Source organism: Nanorana parkeri, unplaced genomic scaffold (assembly GCF_000935625.1).
Source record: "Nanorana parkeri isolate BGI_ZX_2015 unplaced genomic scaffold, ASM93562v1 scaffold305, whole genome shotgun sequence".
Lineage (NCBI taxonomy): Eukaryota > Metazoa > Chordata > Amphibia > Anura > Dicroglossidae > Nanorana > Nanorana parkeri.
In genome coordinates this window covers 656,037-677,787 of record NW_017306573.1, presented here as the reverse complement: position 1 = coordinate 677,787, position 21,751 = coordinate 656,037, and the positions used below count along the sequence as shown (strand labels likewise).

The window sequence follows — 21,751 nt, the reverse complement described above, 5'->3', positions numbered from 1 at the left end:
TTTAATTTTTATTTATTAATACATTTTTTATTAAATATTTGTATTTTATACTTAATTTTAGGGGCTTCGGGGAAATATTGGGGGTCTACACAGACCCCTGATATTTCCCTTTTAAAAAAGAAAAAGAGATTGAGAACACAGAGTCCTCAATCTCTTTTTCTGTATCCCCTGTTATCATTGAACAGGAATCCTCTATACTGAGTGTTCCTGATCATTGATAACATGAGGACAGAGTGTGATTACTATAACTACAATCATGAATGAACAGGAAGTGATGTAGATGTGATGTAGATCACTTCCCATTCATTCATAATTGAGGATATAGTAACCATGTTCTCAATTATCTACAAACACTCAGTGATCACTGAGTGTTTGCATTGGCTCTCCTCTCTACCACGTTGTCACAGGAAGCTGAGCGAGCGGTGCGGGGAGGAGAGCTCAGCCTCCTGTGACAGCGCGGGCTGTCTCCGCCCACACAACGCTCTGCCGGACTGTGACAGGAGGCTGAGCGGTGTGGGAAGAGACGCCGGCTGCTCACAACGCTCTCCTCTGACAGCGCTTGGCCGGCTGTCACGCTTTCTCTCCTCCCCGCTGGGACACAGAGCAGCGTCCAGTGGGGAAGGAAAGAAAGCAGGGACGCGCTGCTGTATCGGCAGAAAAATGGCACTTTAGGCATTTAGCCAAAAATTCAATTTTCAGCCGATATGTTTCGGCGGTCGATATCTCGGTGCATCCCTAGTTTCTATAGGGTTTGTATTGTATATGAAAACGTTTATTTTGTTTTGTAGAACATGGAGTCCGTTTGGGCAGTTGTCTACTCCGGTCTAGGTGTTCGGTCAGTTTCCCCTAAAAGCAAATTCTATGGGAAGAACTATGAGGGGTTCTCCTGCCAAAGTATTTTTAAAATGTGCCGGCTCCCATTGGGTTTTCTGAGTGTGGAGGAAAGGGAGCTAGTTATGCACCCCATTTATCTGCACATATGGACCAGTTCTCACAAAGGAAACAGTTCACTCTGCTCATCTCAGGAGGCTTCATTCAATTTCTTCTGGTAGTCCACTTTTTGTGACTTATCTCTTGAGTACCAGACCTGAGAGTTATACTCTCCACTCTCAGACTCGCCACCTTTGTATGTCACATACTTACATTTTGTCCCAAAATGTAAGTATGTATACATTTTGCTGCGCTCATCCCTGCTGCTTGCGCACCTTTTTCTTCCACACTTTTCCCTTCCACATAACTTTCTATTAATGTGCTTTGATACAGCACTTTGGGAACATCCAACTTCTTTTGCAATTACCTTTTCAGGCTTTCCCTCCTTATGGAGGGTGTCAATGATGGTTTTCTGCACAACTGTCAGGTCAGCAGTCTTTCCCAGGATTGTGATTCCTACTGAACCAGACCGAGAGACCATTTAAAGGCTCAGGAACCCTTTGCAGGTCTTATGGCTTAATTAGCTGATTAGAGTGGGACACTTTGAGCCTAGAATATTGCACCTTTTCACAATATTCTCATTTTCTGAGATTGTGGATTTGGGGTTCTTGTGGTTTTCATGAGCTGTAAGCCATAATCATCACAATGATGACAAATCACGGCTTGAACTATCTTGCTTTGCATGTAATGAGTCTCTCTCATATATTAGTTTCACCTTTTAAGTTGCATTAGTGAAATAAATGAATTTTTGCACGATATTCTAATTATTCGAGTTTCACCTGTATAGCAGGCGAAATGGGACCAAACTTTGTAAGGATCCTTTACAAAATGGTGAATTTGTGTACAGTCATTTGTGATAAAAATGAGAAATACTGTTTAAGTAAAAAAAGCAAAATACAACACAGAATGGTGAAATAAACACACAGATTCGGCTAGAAAGAGCAGGAAGCGTTATAACCAATGGTAGAAACAATATGAAGAGAAATGCACCCACAGGGTCCTAGATGGTGGTTGCTTTCTTCATCCATGTTGAGGCCTGCAGGGTTTCCTACGAAAAGCCTGTAGGCAGGCAAGGGTTCTGAACATCCTCAGTGACTGACCATGACAAAGTCCACCAAGCAAAGGGCTAATATGGAAGAGAAGGTGAGCCCAACTTCCTGGTAAAATACAGAGTCAATAACCCGACAAGGTCAGGATCTATGGAAGATGTAATAAGTACACAGAAATTCAGGAACTTGGGTACACAGAACTTTAGGTGAACAGCAGAATTTGATGTTAGCTTACTGAAGTCTGGTAGTTGATTATATGCTGGTAGACCATCCAATGCAGAAACAATGCCCATGCTGTGTGCTATTAGCGAATACTGATATAATCACAGTGTCAATAGTTCTAGTGGAGACTGGTGGTATCACGTGAGGCTCTGCCTCAAGCTCTAAGTCCAGCATTCTACAAACCTTGATCCCGAAGGCTTAAACAATTGGAAAATGACAACAATGTGTGATATATGAAGATTGCTGAAACTGCAGTATCTGCATGTGTGGCTTGTATGGGATAAATTAACCCATGAGCAATATCTCCCACACTAACATCCTGATCCATACAACATGCAGCTCCAGGTGTCTCATCGTAAAAACATTGACCTTACATCCAATGGGAGCAGATGATGACCACAATTATCCTAGACAGGCTCTGCCTTGATTCCTGTTTGTCAGTGAAGCCACCATTACACCTGATGGCTTCCAAATAGGCTCAAGGAGCCAGAGTAGGCGTGCTGGAACTCAGCCAAGGAAGCTGTGGTCATGGTTTACATTCTACATGGCCCCCGGATTTTGGAGATCCTGATGAGCAGTGAAGACAAGGCACTGACTCAGGCATTTTGGGAAAAATGAACATGACATGGTGTTCAGTACCATCCCCAAATTCTCTCCACACTGTTTGGGCTTGTCAGACCTCATTATCATTACAGGATGATCCCTTCCAGGTGTTGCTGATAACAACTATTGCTGGTAATGTGGAAGGACAACCTACCTGGATCTACTCAACTCACTGAAATATGGTGCCAGATAACCAGGCAGTAAGCACCGACCCAGAAAAAAAGACAGAGTACCATCCTTGGGCCAGTGCAACCTAAGTCGTAGCTGACTTCTCTGTGTTTTCATCTAGTTCTGCTGCAGGTTAAAATGACTTTCTCTCAGTGACGAGGATCAATGTTTTAGCTGATAGAAGTCATGAGCTCACCATCGTGATTGAACAACACAGATGTAAGTTTGAGTGTGCTAACCAAGTATCTCGTCTTGGTTTGGCCATGTAAGGTTACTTGTATCTGTTTGTATAAAGACATGAGGCTGAATGGCGTCACCTAAGGGTGAGTGGCGTCATCTAAGTGTCACAGCCCGCTGGTGGTTAGTAGGAGGTGAGTAGGATCACAACTGCGGGAGCTAGGTAACCCGGGAAAGGACTCTATACGGCGCTCAGTCACGAACCCCAGGCGTCACTCTCAATCATAGGTGGAGAGTTTGGGGTTCTTGCATCATGAGCCGTAATAGAGAAAATTAGGGATTGGTATGGAGACGGAGGTCTCAGACCCTGAGCCCGGATGGAATCACAAGGTGTTTCTTCAGGTGATGTGGCTTAAGACCTGCTGGACTAATTCAGTGGTTGGCGAACAGGTATCAGTTCCCACAACTCCCAGTACTTATGGATATAGGTAGTCCATAGATACACATATGCATATATGCTCACATACGGTAGGTGGTAGGCAGTTCAGTCTTACATGCATACAATTAGTAACGCTGTAAACGTCTAGGAGGTAGTCCAATGCATGTGAGACCCCTATAGGCTAAGGTACTTGCGCTTTTGGTGTGGATCAGAGATGACGGGAGTCACTTCTTCCAGTCTCAGGGTAGTCCTCAGTTTGATCCTGGCGAGCACTCTGTTTGGAGAACGAGGTTCCAGGGTGTTGGGGCATGAGAAACCCAATAGTGAACACCGTGAATCGTTTGGGTTCAGTTTAAATAGGCTGCGGTCCACGCTGGAACGCACACGTGACTCGGCACGGCCGGGAGGAACGTTACACTAAGAGTGAGTGGTCCCATCTAAGGGTGAGTGGCGTCATCTAAGAGTGAGTGGCCCCATCTAAGAGTGAGTGGCCCCATCTAAAAGTGAGTGGTCCCATCTAAGATTGAGTGGTCCCATCTAAGAGTAAGAATTGGTTGCCCCTACATTGAAGTAGGTTCAAGGAACTACTGCATACACTAAGTTTTTCTTTTTATTAGACATATGTTATGCATTTAACCAGATGATTCTGCACATCAGATGACTTCCAATTCAACATTTGCCAACAGAGAAACAATCTTCGAGATTTTTGTAGTAGTCAAGGATTTCCTTTGCCACTTTAGCTTCCTCTCCGTTTTCTACATTTCCGGCTGTATTTTCCTCCCCTGTAACAACCTTGGTGGTTTCTTTCTCGGCGTTGCTCCTAGGAGAAGACACAGTTCTGGTCAAACAAAGAAACATTGATCATTGTACACAAGCAGGGTTTCATTGGAACCAAAAAATGTGTAATTTTAGGTTATGTTGAACAACTATTCTATGACCACATCAGCGTGTAGAAGGAATATGGCACAGAGGGAGGCCACCTGGAATCCTTTATTGAATAGCCAGCAGGAAGATTCTGATGTGTTCTGCGCTATGGCACAGAACTTTCCCATCAACAAGTGGACTTGATTATAAGGAAGCATGAAGAGGGGGTGTCAAAATAATCTGATAAAGATCTCCCATCACCTTATCCTAGGTAACTGCACCCTTTATAAGTATCTACAATTTTGAGGCACCCTAGTCTAAAATGTAAAAAATGTATAAGTAAAATATATCAAAAGTGGAATGTGGCTCCTCCAACATCCATACCAGACCCTTTTTCCCAGAGAGGGGTCTGGTATGGATTTTCAAAGAAGATCCCATGCAAATACACATAAAAAAATGGGGTCCTCCTTCACATCAGAGCCCCCCTTTTAACATCAGAATCCTGCCTTTACAACAGAGTCCCCATTTACATTGCGAGCATCCCGTTAGATTAGGAGCTGCCTTCACATCAAGAGCCCTCTCCTTTCACATCAGAGGAGTCCCCACGTCTCCCCGAGGACGAACTGTGTCGGCCGCACGGCGCCCTTGTTGCCATGGCGCCCTGTGCGGCCGCACTGCTCGCACACCCCTAAGGCCGGCCCTGCCCCCTTTTACATCAGAGCCACGTCCTTACATATTAGAAACCCCTCCTGCCTTCACGTCACAAGCCACCCTTCACATCAGAGCCCCCCCGTTCACACTAGGAGCCCCCTTTTACATCAGAGCCACGTCCTTACATATTAGAAACCCCTCCTGCCTTCATGTCACAAGCCACCTTTCACATCAGAGTCCCCCCGTTCCAAATCTGAGATCTCAATTGTTTTCTTGTTTTCCTTGACATGATATCTTCACCTGATCTTGCCAAGATGGACATCAGTGTCAAGGAAAATAAGTAAGCATCTGAAATACTTTATATTTCTGTGTTTTTACTTAGAATATTTCGGAGACAGGATCTCCTCAAAAGGGGATATCGAGATGAAATTTTGACTTTTGGTTTGGTTGGTGGCAGGGAAGGGTTAACAATTCTGTCAGGTTTTTATTGTTGTCCGCGGGACACACACACACACACTTACCCCTCACTTCCTGCTCTAGTTATATAAAAGTATTTTTGAAATTATAGCCATCGATGAGATGAAGTGTAACCTGCGTAAAATGTTTTCATTTCACTGGAGTCCACCATAAACCTGAACTCCAGCTGCATCTAAACGACGTACATTATTGCAGCTCTGTAATCATTAATACAGAATTAAATCAGTTGTACTGAGGTGCAAGCTGCATGCTTATAGATGGAGAGAGCAGGGGAACAGAGAGATGACCTCATCAGTCTTCTGCTTCTTCTTTCACTGTGCAGTTAGGGGAGGAAAAAGACCTGTAAGTGTTACTGAACTGCAACACAGAAAAATCAGGTCTCTTGCCCTGTCAGGTAGGGCTGTGCTGTAGGGCAGAGCTGTTTGAATCTGGGCTGGATGGGCAGAGATACAAATTCTTTGGTAGGTAAAATACTCCCATATATGTGTTTAGTTATTTGCCCGGAGTTCAGCTCACACATACTTACTCTTGCTCGCAGAGAGATAAGGAGACCATCCCCAGAAAGAAAACCAGGAACAGGGACTTCTTCAAGGTGAACATCTTTGGTCTCTGTCGATGATTTGTATTCATGGAAAGAAAAAGAAGACAAAATGAAAACTGTGACTCAGTGAGGTGAATGAGATCTAATGAAGAATGAGATGGAGGATTCACCTCTATAGAAAAGTCACATGAGGGGCCCTATGTACACATCAAATGATTGTTCCAATACAATAAAAGGGCCGACGTTTGTTTGCTGTAAACCATCACAAACGATCATGTACACTTGGCACCCGTCATGGATTGGCTGGACACATTCCAGACCTCACTGGATCCGGTCACACATGGATGCAACTCTGATTATAAGGGGTCTCAGTCTATCTTGTTCCTCTATCCCACCACCACCGGTCCTTAGGTGGCACTGGAGATTGTGTTATTGATGAGGGTTCACAGGAATCACCCGGGTCAACCTAGGACATCACCAATACACCCCCTTATCACCCAGCTCAACCAGGCACATCGGCAATACCCCCTCCCTAGCACCCGGGTCAACCTGGGACATCACCAATACCCCTCCCCCCCCATCACCCGGGTAAACCTGGGAGATCACCAATACTCCCCCCCTTGTCACTTGGGTCAGCCTGCTTGATCACCAATACCCCCCTTATCACCCGGTTTGTGTTATTGACAAGGGGTCACAGGAACCAAAGTTCCTATCTCCATTGTCTTTGTTTATCAGAACTTTCTATCCTAAGTGTGAAAACCTCTCACCTTACTTGGGCTACCCGTTCTGTTCAAGCATTGCTAAAGGATGTTACACTGGACGGAACTAACAGTTTCTATAGGGTTTATATTGTATGAATGAGAAGAGACCCCCAGATAATGGTCTCCAGGATTTAATTTATTCAAGGTTTGGAGAGCAGGAGAATGAGACCATTACCTTATAATAACTGATTACTGTAAGGAATATAACATATGACTACTATCTGTCTACTATACTATTCCCTAATAAGGGCATGAATATATGAAAGGACAGTATGTGTTGTATCACTGGATTACAATATGTTGTGTTATTTAGGTTATTATTGATAGTGGAATTCATTGAAAGTGTTTTAGATTTTACTATGAGCTGAAAGGGAACATCCCATCCCCCTCCTCTACTGGTCAACTGTTAACAAATGGATTCAATACTGCCTCAATGTGCTATATAGATCTGCTCTGTACTAGCATTGTACTCTAACTTCTGGACACACATCTGGACACGCAAAACTGACTCATGCCAATAACTTTCTTCTCTACTACTATACCTTTTATTTTGTAATTCTTTATATTTTGTTTTATTTTGCTCATTCTGTAATCATTTGCTATTTAACATATTTATGATTTTTTTTTTACGCAGGTACCAAAGGAAATGTTATATTTGAGTGTTTTTCATCCTTAACAGTACTTCTACAAAGTTTAATAAATTCTAGAGATAACGTCTAACAAAGGACCACTGATCAGCTCACCAAGAGCCTCGTAGTACGGCCCCTCACTACATGCTGTGAGGGATCTTCAGAGATCTAGATCTCACTTAATCAGGACAACAAGAAGCATTGTGCTATTTTAGGTTAAAGAAGACATTCTTATTGAATTCTTCACACAACAGAGAATACATTCAATGCATCAGAACATTTAGTTCTTTCAGGCTTCATCAAGATCATGACTTTTTTTCTATTGAAAAACCATTTGAATCAGAGCTGCCTAAACTTTATCCTGCCAACACAACACAACCCAGAGAGCCTTCAAGATTCCACATGTGTAGATTTAGGTTCAACTGGACACAGTGGAGTAATTGAAGCTTCTCATAAGAGATGAACACCAAGGTTTTCTTTCCTTTACTCCTAAAGAATGATAATAGCAATAATAATAATATAACAATGTTGCAGCATATACTTACCGTGTAGTTCAGTTAGTGCCAAGGTTATGGATAGCTGGAGGTCTTCAAGTGAAGGTTTACTCTACAAGGCACGGAGTTGGTTTATATAATAAAGGAGAGTGAGTCAGGTAATCCGAGGTTATATTTAATGTTTGATGTACAAGTCACATCTTTCTCAATAACACGCAACTGATATCATATGTATTCATTAAAATATTTACCTGCTATGCCTCCAGGTGGGACAAATATCAGCACCCCATAAGCAGTGTGATTACCTCCTGATCGCCTAACTGGACGGTTTTAATCTAAAATAGATTTAAGTGGAATTCGAGCCAAAACTTTTGTTTTGTTTTATAGAACATGGAGTCCGTTTGGGCAGTTGTTTACTCCTGTCTAGGTGTTCGGTCAGTTTCACCTATAAAAGGAAATCCTCAGGGAATACATATGAGAGGTTCTATTGGCAAAGTGTTTTTTAATAGAGCTTTTGTTGGGTTCTCTGAATGTTGGGGAGCTGGGACATTACCTCATCCCTCTGCAGACATAATAAGAGATCACACTGCTCATCTTAGGAGGCCTTTTTCATCATGTTCTGGTAGTCCTCTACTTCTCTCCTGGTAGACAGACCTATGAGCCGTCCTCTCTCAGACTGGCCAGTTTGTATGGTTGTCACACACTTTTAATTCTGACCCAACTTTATCCATTAACGAGCAATTACTGTACTTCCCCCTGCACAGATTTCACTACATGTTCAGGAACAAGAAGCAAGAGTCTTCTAAAGCTTCCCAGGTTACCTGAAATACCAGAATGTGCTCAGTCCCTCAACCATTTCTCCTCTAATCAGGGAACTCTATGGAGGGTCTTATTCTCTCATGTCACACAGAGATGGGTGATACTCCTCAGACCTCCTCTGCAGAATGACCTCCTCCTCTGCTAGTCAGCGTCCTTTCTTTTCAGTTAGGAATAGTTTCCTTCAATAAGAAAACAGAACCTCTGTTGCTATAATCTGGTGGCTGAAATGGGGCCAAACGTTCAGTTATCCTTTACAGAATAGTGAATTTGTGTCCAGACATTTGTGTTAGAAATGGAATTATAATGATAGAAAGTGAATGACCCTACAGATTGGAATTATGAACACAGATTCAGATAGGAAGAGGAGGAAGCATTATTACCAATCACAGAGAAACCATCTGAAGAAGAATGTACCCACATGGACCTAGATGTAACGGTTGGTTGATTGATTTTGTCATCCATGTGGCAGCCTGCAGGCAGGCAAGGGTTTTGAACATGCTTGGTGACTGACCATGAGGCAGTCCACCAAGCAAAGAACAACAAGAGAACTGAAGTCTAGCTGAGGTTGATAAGGGGAGGCGGCAATCTTCTTGGCAAGGTACAGAGAATAGGACCAGACAAGGTCAGGATCTATGGAAGAAGAAACAGGAACACAGAAATTTAGGAATTTGGGGACACGGAAACCTCAGGAGTCAGCAGAACAGTAGAATTTTATGTTCGCTTTATTCGGCCCGTGAATTGTGTATACAATATATCCTGGCAGATCAATCAATGCAAAAACAAGGCCTGTGCTAAGGCTAATGAAATCTAAGCAGATCTTAATGTAATCACAGTGTCTATAGTTCTAGATAAGACTGGATGATGTGAGTCTAATGTGCACTGTATCTGCCTATAAGCGAGAGTCTATTGTGGGAAATAATTTTAAGGAGATCCTTAAATCCCCTCTGTCAGTCCGTGATCTGTCTGCAACCTGGACCGGTTTAGGATCAGTTTGTCGTGCCTGATCCGAATATCATTCTGCTGACTCTGCCACGGTCTGCCAATTACTCGGTCTGATCACCTACACAGCTCTAGCACCTGTCCTGTCTATTAGTCTACTGTTGCCCCTTGTGAGACAGTCAGTCCATCGAACTCCATGACAGTTGATGTGATGGTTTATTACTGTCATTCAGTAAGTAAAATATTGTGTTTGTACAATCTCAGATTTTAGATCCAGATGAACAACAATTTTGTCTGTAAGTAGATGCCATTAGAGAAGAACATGTTGGTGGCTGCTATGGTGGGATACCACTTGAATTTTAGGAAGACATAGGTCACATGGTCTGAAAATGTAACAGTGTAATGTGTGTAATGGACCCTGTGATTTGGTCTTCAAGTTGAGTTCCAAGTACATGCAGCTTCATCTTTGTTCCGCAGTATCTGGATTCTGTAAGAAATGGACATCTGAACTGTGAGTAACCAATGAAGACTATACTCTCAAGGGACATCTGAACTTTTGATAACCAATGAAGATTATACTGTAATGGGACACCTAAACTATGGATAACCCATGAAGGCAATACTCAAACGTTACCAACAAACGTGGCATTGTCAAGATTTTTACGAGAAAGAGCATGCTACTGGATCAGAAATTGCACTTGTACAGTATATAAATGTTCTGCAATCCAGAACAACACCTTGGCCCTTCCTCCCTAAAACATTTATAATATTCTTACTGAAAGACCCTTTCCCCTCCTGTTTATTCATCTGGACTCATTAGTCCACGTGTGATCAGGGTAAAAATGGTGTATTGGTGGGAACTGAATTTAATCAACATGGTTTTTATTCAAGAATCAACACACACTGCTCCAATGATCAAATATTGAATGAAATAAATAGTTACAATCAACTTCATATGCTTCAGCTGAAAACGGTGCGTGAGGGCATGACTCCAGATACAAATAATAGGTGAGAATAATAAACAATGGGGAACTTTAAAGAAGAGAGAAATACAAGGGACTGCTATTACTGACCTCCTCCTGAAAATTATGATTGATTGGCTGTCCCTGAACTGAAGCAAGCCAAGCAAATACAATTTTCAGAAGGGGAGTTTCAGTGACGCCCGTCCCAATGGTCAACTTATTAGAAGGCCCCACATTGTTCTTTCCATCTGTCTTGTCTTCTCTGCTCATCAGGATCTCCAAAATCTGGGGGCCATGTAGAATGTAAACCATGAGTACAGCTTCCTTGGCTGAGTTCCAGCACGCCTACTCTGGCTCCTTGAGCATATCTAGAAGCATCAGGTGTAATGGTGGCTTCACTGACTAACAGGAATCAAGGCAGAGCCTGTCTAGGAGAATTGTGCTCACCATTTGTGCTCCCATGGCATGTAAGGTCAATGATTTTAGGATGTGAGCAGACACCTGGAGCTGCAAGTTGTATGGATCAGGATGTTGGTGTGGGAGAAATTGCTCCCATACAAGTCACACATGCAGATTCTGCAGTTTGAGCATTCTTTATGCATCATTCATGGTTGTCATTTTCCAAATGTTTAAGCCTTCCAGTTTCAAGGTTTGTAGAATGCTGGACTTAGAGCTTGAGGCAGAGCCTCACGTGATACCACCAGTCTCAACTAGAACTATTGACACTGTGACTATATCAGTATCCGCTAATAGCACAAAGCATGGGCATTGTTTCTGCACTGGATGGTCTACCAGCATATTCAGTATAATCAACTACCAGACTTCAGGAATTTAATATAAAATTCTGCTGTTCACCTAAAGTTCTGTGCACCCAAGTTCCTGAATTTCTGTGTACTTATTACGTCTTCCATAGATCCTGACCTTGTCTGTTTATTGACTCTGTATTTTACCAGAAAGTTGGACTCACCTTCTCTTCCATGCCAGCCCTTTGCTTGGTGGACTGTGTCATAGTAAGTCCTTCAGGATTTTCAGAACCCCTGCCTACCAATTGGTTGTAACGCTTCCTGCTCTTTCTAGCCGAATCTGTGTGTTTATTTCACCATTCTGTGTTGTATTTTGCTTTTTTTACTTAAACAGTATTTCTCATTTTTATCACAAATGACTGTACACAAATTCAACTTTTGGAAAGGATCCTTACAAAGTCTGGTCCCATTTCTTCTGCTATATTATAGGTGAATAATGATACACCGCGCTATTAATCCAATCTAAAAATGCAAATAAATAAACCTAAATGAATTGTGCTAATAATAAATATTAAAAATAGAACAAAATCACACTAGAACATAAAAAACAATGTAGCCAAGTAGTGTAAAAAAAACCAAAAACTAATAGTCCATAATAATAAAAAATTCTCAGAAATGTCCATATAGAAAGTGACAAAATCATCCAGTGTTCGTGTAAAAAATGAAAAAATCCACTCATCAAATTAATAAGACATAAGATTTCAATAATTCCTAAAAAAAAACGTGAGCAGTATATATTAGAGGATAATAAGTAGTGATCTTTATAAAATCATCTGGTCCAAAAGGATCTTTCAAGCAATTGCTATATTATAGCAAAAGAGGTTCTGATTTTTGGTTGGAGGAAACCATGCCCCATTTCAAGACAAAGGGTACTGGTTGGTGGAGGAGGAATATCACCCATCTCAGTCTGACATGACACAATTAGACGCATCCTGGAGTTTCCACTTCAGTGTGGAAAGTGGTGAGGGACCATGCACAACCTGCGATGTCAGATAATGTGGGAAACTTTAGAAGACTCTTATTTCTCGTTTGAGAGGTCTTCAGTAATGGTATCTGAGCATGCAGTGATGTTTGTCTAGTGGGAAGTGCAGCAAATGCTTGTTAAGGGATGGAGGTTAGGACAAAATTTACAAAATTCACAAAAGTGGTCAGTCTAAGAGTGGAGAGTATAACTCTCAGGTCTGGTACTCAAGAGAGTAGTCACAAAAAGTGGACTACCAGAAGACATTGAATGAAGCCTCCTGAGATGAGCAGAGTGAACTGTTTCCTGGGTGAGAGTCCATATGTGCAGATAAATGGGTTGGAGACCTAGCTCCCTTTCCTCCACACTCAGAAAACACAATGGGAGCCTGCACATTAAAAAAAAAATTGGCAAGAGAACCCTTCATAGTTCTTCCCATAGAATTTCCTTTTAGGGGAAACTGACCGAACACCTAGGCAGGAGTAAACAACTGCCCAAACGGACTCCATGTTCTACAAAACAAAACAAAAGTTTTGGCTGGAATTCCTCTTAAATCTATTTCAGTTAGTTGTCTAGTTAGGAGATCAGGAGTTAATCACATTGCTTATGGGGTGATTATATTTGTCCCACCTCGAGGCATAGCAGGTAAATATTTTAATGAATACATATGATATCAGTTAAACGTAATTGAGAAAGATGTGACTTGCACATCAAACATTAAATATAACCTCGGATTACCTGACTCACTCTCCTTTATTATATAAACCAACTCCGTGCCTTGTAGAGTACACCTTCACTTGAAGACCTCCAGCTGTCCATAACCTCGGCACTAACTGAACTACACAGTAAGTAAATGCTGGAACATCGTTATATTATTATTATTGCTATTATCATTCTTTATGGGCAAAGGAAAGCAACCTGGGTGGACATCTTTCATGAGAAGCTTAAATTACTTCATTGTTTTATGTCACGATACAGCGAGCCCGTCTGTGCACAGCATCCACCCACTCAGACGTCTTGTCGATACTCTACCGGTCACTGCTTCACCATCCTTGACACATTTGCAGACTTCCAACCGTAAGTTACACACATTTGTTCTTTCTCTTATGAATAGATGCCATTCAATTAGGGTTGCACAGATACCAAGTACAGTACTCGGTACAAGTGTGAGTACATGTACCGATACTTTTGAGCTCCAAGACTACACTAGAGAAAAATTCAGAAATTAGGAGGCAGCTGTCATTTGTAAGGATCATACGGAGCTCCTGGGATTTGTAAATCTCTGTTTTAATGTACGATTTTGTTTTTATAAATATAAATAAAGTGATGTACAGATACCAGTTTTTGCGAGTACAAGTACTGGTACTTGCCGAGTACTTACAAGTACGAGTACTGATACATTTTTGTTTATTGTCATGTGACAGTTTTTCTAAAACAATACAGACTAATGATTTCAGGACAGTGGTGGAGTGCCAGAGCCAGGTTGCGGCTGCAACCGCTGCAACCCTGGTAGTTCTCATGAAAATGCCAAGTATCTGCACTGGTACTCGAAAAGTATCTGTGCATCCCTACATTCAATACAAGTTTTCTCTAGGTAGTAGCGCTCTCTCTCTTGTTTTTTTCATTGTTTTATGCTGAACCTAAATGATGACAAGGTTACTAATATCAATTTCCTCACATAAATGGTTTATGTTCCAAAATTAATTTAAAAATTGAAATTGATTTACACAATTGAAAACAGAAGGTACCAAGTTTGACTAATCAAGTATGAAGGCAGCTATTGTATGTATTACATAGTTAATTACTTGTTAAGAAAGAAAAAAAAGTCTATCTGCCTGCTCATTGTTAGACACTTTTTCTAGCACTCCCTACAGTTTGATAAGGTAGAATTAAGGGTGAATAGCACACATTGATAACATTTACTTCTGTAGGTGCATGCAAATCTAAAATATGACACCAAATGATTACAGGATAAGTCAACTAAACAAAATATAAATAATGATGATAAAAGGGGTATAGTAGAAAATAAAGTTATTGGCATGAGTCAGTTTTGCGTGTCCAGATGTGTGTCCAGAAGTTAGAGTACAATGCTAGTACAGAGCAGATCTATATAACACATATAGAACGTTTTGAATCTGTTTGTTACCAGTTGACCAGTAGAGGAGGGGGATGGGATATTCCCCTTCAGCTCATAGTAAAACCTAAAACACTTTCAATGAATTCCACTATCAATAACTCAAATAATACTACATATGCTAATGCACAACACATACTGTCATTTCATATATTCATGCCCTTATTAGGAAATAGTATAGTAGACAGATAGTATTCATATGTTATATTTCTTACAGAAATCAATTATTTTAAGATAATAGTCTCATTCTTTTGCTACAAAACCTGAAACCATAAAAATCCTGGAGACCATTATCAGGGCTCTCTTCTCTTTCACACAATATAAATCCTATAGAAACTCTTAATTCAGTCCAGTGTAACACCCTTTAGCAATGTTGAACAGAACGGGTAGCCCAAGTAAGGTGAGAGGATTTCCCACTTAGGATAGAAATCTCCGATAACCAAAGACAATGCAGAATGGAACTTCGGTTCCTGTGAACCCTTGTCAATAACACAAACTCAGGTGTCACCCGGGTGATAAGGGGGTATTGGTGATCAAGCAGGTTGACCCGGGTTATAAGAGGGGTATTATTGATGTTCCAGGTTGACCCGGGTGATAAGGGGGGTGTTGGTGATGTCCCAGGTTGACCCGGGTGATGAAGGGGGTATTGGTGATGTCCCAGGTTGACCCGGGTGATATAAGGGGGTATTAGTGATGTCCTAGGTTGACCCGGGTGACAAGCGGTTGACACTTGTGATATGGGGGGTATTGGTGATGTTCCAGTTTGACCTGGGTGATAAGCGGTTGACACTGGTGATATGGGGGGTATTGGTGATGTTCCAGTTTGACCTGGGTGATAAGGGGGGTTATTGGTGATCAAGCAGGTTGACCCGGGTGATAAGAGGGGGTATTGTTGATGTCCCAGGTTGACCCGGGGGATAAGGGGGGAATTGGTGATGTCCCAGGTTGACCCGGTGTGATAAAGTCGGGTATTGTAAGGGGGGTATTGGTGATGTTCCAGGTGGACCCGTGTGATAAGGGGGGGTATTGGTATGTCTCAGGTTGACCCGTGTGATAGGGGGGTATTGGTGATGTCCCAGGTTGACCCGTTTGATAAGGGGGGTATTGGTGATGTCCCAGGTTGACCCGTGTGATAAGGGAAGTTTTGGTGATGTCCCAGGTTTATCCCGGGTGATAAGGGAGGTATTGGTGATGTCCCAGGTTGACCCGGGTGATTCCTGTGATCCCTTGTCAATAACACAAACTCCAGTGTCACCTAAGGACCGGTGGTGGTGGGGTAGAGGAACAAGATAGACTGAGACCCCTTATAATCAGAGTTGTATCCATGTGTGACCGGATCCACTGAGGTCTGGAATTTTTCTAGCCAATCCATGATGGGTGCCGAGTGTACGTGATCTTTTGTGATGGTTCAGAGCAAACAAACGTTGGACCTTTTATTGTATTGGAACAATTATTTGATGTGTACATAGGGCCCCTCATGTGACTTTTCTATAGTGGTGAATCCTCCATCTCATTCTTCATTAGATCTCATTCACCTCACTGAGTCACAGGTTTCAATCTGTCTTCTTTTTCTTTCCATGAATACAAATCATCGACAGAGACCAAAGATGTTCACCTTGAAGAAGTCCCTGTTCCTGGTTTTCTTTCTGGGGATGGTCTCCTTGTCTCTCTGCAGGCCTGAGTAAGTATGTGTGAGCTGAACTCCGGACAAATAACGAAACACATATATGGGAGTATTTTACCTACCAAAGAATTTGTATCTCTGCCCATCCAGCCCAGATTCAAACAGCTCTGCCCTACAGCACAGCCCTACCCACCGTTGCTGAAAACTTAATTTTTCTCTGCTGTAGTTTAGAAAAACTTCCGTGTCCCTCTGCCAGTCTCTGACTGGACAGTGAAAGGAGAAGCAGAAGACTGATTTGCTCATCTCTCTGTCTCTCTTCCTATCAGCATGCTGCTTGCACTGCAGCACAACTGATTTAATAATGTATTGATCATTACAGAGCTGCTTTAATATATGTCCTTTATATGTGGTTGGAGTTCAGGTTTACACAGGTTACACATCATCTCATAGATGTCCATGATCATAAAACCATGTTCATATTACAGGACAGGAAGTGAGGGGAGAATCTCTTCAACAATAAAAACCTGACACAATATCTAACCCTTTACAGTTCCAACCAAACCAAAAGTCAAAATTTCACATTTTGAGGAGACTCTGTCACCAAAGTACAATATCTCGGTAAAAGCTCAGACAATATTGAGTATTTTAGATGCTGACCTGCTGTGTTTTTTCTATAAATTATTTGTTATTGACTTGTAATGTTCCCTTAAATCTGCTGAAAAATCTGACTACCCCAGGAAGAGTCAAATCCTTAGTACAGCCCCATACCTCCTTGTATGTCATGTCCTCTTCTGGGAGTGTCCTATTAATATCTGTGCTGGCCCAGCTACTCCACCCCTCCCCTCATCCTTCTACATAATCCTTTCTGTAGCTGCTGGAGGAGCTATAGAATACTGTGCAATGTTATGTGAGTGATAGCTCTGTGTATATTGGGGCTACTGATACCTCATCCAAGATGGCGGCACCCAGCACATGTTTTTGGTGCCCACACACAGGGACGGTTTTCCAGGTAAATAACATCAATAAAATACATTCAATTACTAAATAAAAAGACTTTTGTTGACTTGAATGGTCTGGTGACATGGTCTCCAATAGAGGCCAGGGGACATAGTTGTCCAATTTGTCCAGATCAGATGAAGATATCACGTCAATGGAAACAATTAAGATCCAAGGTGTGGAAAGATCATACCTCAGTTGGGATCAGACCCTATATGAAGTCCTGAGGCAGATAGTCCCAGTTCTGAATCCGCCCTCCACACGTCCAGGAGGACATGAGTCTAATATCCGCTTATCTGCATCTAACCTAGGATAATGATGGGAACTCTTGATAGGAATATGTTCCCTCTTCATGCTTCCTTATAGTTGGGTCCACTTGTTGATGAGAAAGTTCTGTGCCATAGTGCAGAACACATCAGAATCTTCCTGCTGGCTATTCAATAAAGGATTCCAGTCTGTGGCCTCCCTCTGTGCCATATTCCTTCTACATGATGATGATGTTCCTCAAGGTGACCTAAAATGAGACATTTTCTGTCCCCAGTGAAACTCTGCTTGTGTACAATGATCAATGTTGCTTTGTTTGACCACAACTGTGTCTTCTCCTAGGAGCTCGCCCATGAAGAGACCAGCAATGATCCCACAGAGGAGGAAAATGCAGCCGGGAATGAGGAAAGCATAGAGAAAAGATTCATACCATATGCAATAGGTGCATTGTGTAAACTTTTGAAGATATGTTGATTTTGAATTGGAAGTCATCTGATGTGCAGAATCTTTTGGAAAAATGCTATCTATCTATCTATCTATCTATCTATCTATCTATCTATCTATCTATATTACCTTTTGGCCTATTTCTGATTTTTGCCATGTGATTCTTCTGTAATTTTGGACATCTGAGATATTTGGAGGGACACGATCAGTATTGATATTCATGGCTTTTCCAACCAACAAAACCTATGATATGAAATATCTGAAAAGTCTCTATGAAGTCAGAACGGACATCTGCAGTTGACCAATGAATGAATCTGATACCAATTCCATATCTTAGATGTTATCACTATAAATGATGATGCAATAATATAATAAATCAGACGAGCTACAGCATACATTTGGTGTCTGTGTGTGTTGATCTCCAATATCGCGATATTTCATCATAATTTGAGCCCACGGGTTATTGGTGAGCTGGTTTTGCACCTGCACTTAAAATGTATTACCCGGACAACGTGATGTGTTTTCTTCTTACTGATGAATCTTCTTTAATTGGGGACGACCAATTCTGGCTCTCTTAGATGACACCACTCCCTCTTAGATGGGACCACTCACTTTTAGATGACACCACTCACTCTTAGATGACACCACTCACTCGTAGATGGGATCACTCACTCTTAGATGGGACCACTCACTCTTAGATGGGACCACTCACTCTTACATGGGACCACTCTCTCTTAGATGACACCACTCACTCTTAGATGGGGCCACTCACTCGTAGATGACACCACTCACTCTTAGATGGGGCCACTCACTCTTAGATGACAACATTCACTCTTAGATGGGATCACTCTCTATTAGATGACACCACTCACTCTTAAATGGGACCACTCACTCTTAGATGGGACCACTCACTCTTAGATGACACCACTCACTCTTAAATGGGACCACTCACTCTTAGCTGATATCACTCTCCTTTAGATGGGACCACTCACTCTTAGGTGGGAACACTCAGCTTCATGTCTTTTTACGGTCCCTCAGAACAGACACAAAGTTTTCCAGGATGTACCGTAATTTGGAACAAATAGCTAAAAGTAACCTTACATGTCCGAACCATTACTCAGGACGAGATATCCGGTTAGTGCACTGACACTTACATCCATGATGTTCAATCACGATGGTTAGCTCTTGACATCTTTTCCCTTTGTGTTATTTTATAACATTTCATCATATTATTCATTCTCCTTGTTATTCGTTCACTTTCCCTTTTTTTTGTTACACGTCCCCCATTATTCACTCTGCAAACTCCTAATATTTAATGTGAAATTGTTCCATTGAGCCCATAGAAAGTCCTTTTAGCCTGCAGCAGAACTAGATGAAGACACAGAGAAGTCAGCTATGACTTTGCTGACCCCAAGGACGGTACTCTGTCTTTCTGGGTCAGTGCTTACTGCTGGGCTATCTGGTGCCTTTTTGCAGTGGGTTGAGTGGATCCAGGTAAGTTATCCTTCCACTTTAGCAGCGTTAGTTGTATATCAGCAACACATGATAGAACTCCCCATGTGATGATAATGAGGTGTGATGAACCAAAACAGTGTGGAGAGAATGGGGGATGGTACTGAACACTGTGTTACTCTCATTTTCCCCAAAATGCCCAAGTCACTAATAAGCTGATGACATTTAAATCTCTTGTCTGTACTTGAGTGGCCATGTTACCAGCAGCTGATTTTATCAAAAACACCCAGAAGGGATCAGCCCATCTGGGCTGGGGGGGCGTTAGCAAAGGTTTTTCTTTCTCTATAGATCCTGGCCTTGTCTGGCTCTTGACTCCGAATCATGCTAAAAAGATCACCTCACCTTACCAACCTCAGCTAGACTTCAGTTCTCTTCTTGTTGTTTGGTGGACTGTCTCGTGGTCAGTCATTGAGGATTTTCAGAACCCTTGCCTACCTGCAGGCCGCAACATGGAAGAAAGCAATCAATCACCCCTATACCATTTATCTATCCTCTGGGTTCAGTTGTCTTCATACTGTTTCTGCCATTGGTAATAAAGCTTCCTGCTCTTTTTTAGCCAAATCTGTGTGTTCATAATACCATTGCCGGACCCACCTGACCTCTTGGAACATGTGGGGGATTTCATGGGTGGGCTGACATTTCACCTCAGTGATGAGTCCTCAGCCACTTTGTAGGATGTGAATGTAAGTTGGGTGTCGGTCACTTTAAGGATATTAAAGGTTTTATTCCATCAGCAACAAATACGGGAAAGAGGGCTACAGACATCTAGGACAGTACAGAACTCCAGAATCATGACCACTTCCCACCTTTACAGTGCAGAGGGCCTTTAAACTGATTACAGTAACAGGGGGTATTGTAGAACCTTAGCTGGTTAGTAGACTTACCTCAGAATTCCCTAGGTGAGACACCAGACTTCCTGCAAGGTCCAAGCTCATCCAGGCTTCTATAGCACCAACAGACAAAGTTTCTCCCAAGTGCTCCATCCCAGAAACAGTTTCAGACCCACACTGGGTCCATACTATTGGAAATACAACTGTATATACTGAACGTCCCCTCCTCTCTCTGCCGGCTTCTAACACTAAGATGGCTGCCGGTAAGCGTCAATTAGATGGCTGCGCACTGACGTCACTGTGGGGTGTCACCCGGTCTCAGCTCCGGGTGACACCAGGCCTCGGGACGTCCCTGCTGCACAATGAGGAATTTGATCTATCCTTTATGATAGGGATGCACCGATACCGAGTATTTGGGCGAGTACTCGTACTCGCCCAAATGCTCCGATGCCTAGCATGAGTACTTCCTGTGTCAGGAAGCCGGGCAGCGAGTCATTACACGATGCCCGGCTTCCTGATTGGCCGGGAAGCGGCTCCATGCTCTCTCGTCACTTGTGAGACATGACAGGAGGTGACAGGCTGGACATACAAAGGTAAGAGGGGAATTTCTTGTTAATCCGGAAGCCGGGTGGTGAGTCTTTACACGCTGCCCGGCTAATTAGGAAGTCAGGTGGCGAGTCATTACACGCCACCTGGCTTCCTGAATGGGACTTCCGTTACTCGGTAATTGATATCGGCGAGTACCGAATTTTTTTTATCGCTGCTCGTACTCGGTACCAAAATACCGGTATCGGTGCATCCCTACTTTATGACAACTGGACTATCTGAGATGAGCGTGTGCGACTGAGGGGAGCTTGAGTAAGGAGGACGCTGAGGGTTATTTAACACTAAAGTCAGATGCACGAAGTTGATGTTTTTTCACTTTATGGAATGTGCGACGAACTCTCTATTTTTCACTTGTATGAGTTCGCTGTTTAGAATACGGACTGTCTTCTGATTGATTATTTGGGGTTTGATTCAATTTCCTCAGTCCCGCACACATGAATTTCGTCGTTTTGTAATAATTTTCACTGTATTTTGCACAATAATATATTTATGTTTATGCTACTCCTGCCGAGAGTTTTTTTTTTTTAGTGCTGTACAGTTTTTGTTCAAACTTCCTCCAAAAGCCGACGGTGAACACAACGGCCTTTCCAACACGGGCATCGTAGTGTTGTACAAAGAAGGCAAAACGCGTTTCGCTTTTGTGTCAAGACATGCTTTATTTACATCACAAAATCGTGTAAACGCAACTTCTTGAAACGGAATAGAAACTTATTTGGCACCGAATATCTGCGTTGTTCCGCAAAAGAAATCTATCGCCTTTTTTTTTGGTATTTGTAGACATACCTGATTGTGTTCAGCTTATCGTAACAAAGGTCAACTTTGAGATTTTGTAAAACCTTTTCTAGAATTTAT

At 42.2% G+C, this 21,751-nt stretch overlaps 1 protein-coding gene and 1 long non-coding RNA gene across 2 annotated transcripts in view; both read left to right on the top strand.

The window, feature by feature from the left end:
• The window catches only part of LOC108788099 (zinc finger protein 62 homolog), a 949,422-nt gene that overhangs the window by 668,894 nt on the left and 258,777 nt on the right, over positions 1-21,751 (top strand). The window lies entirely within an intron of this gene.
• Positions 13,208-21,751, top strand: part of LOC108788113 — a 24,193-nt gene continuing 15,649 nt past the window's right edge. The window contains exons 1-2 of the long non-coding RNA XR_001941307.1: positions 13,208-13,334; positions 16,222-16,304. This is a non-coding gene — a long non-coding RNA (uncharacterized LOC108788113). The remainder of the gene's footprint in view (positions 13,335-16,221; positions 16,305-21,751) is intronic.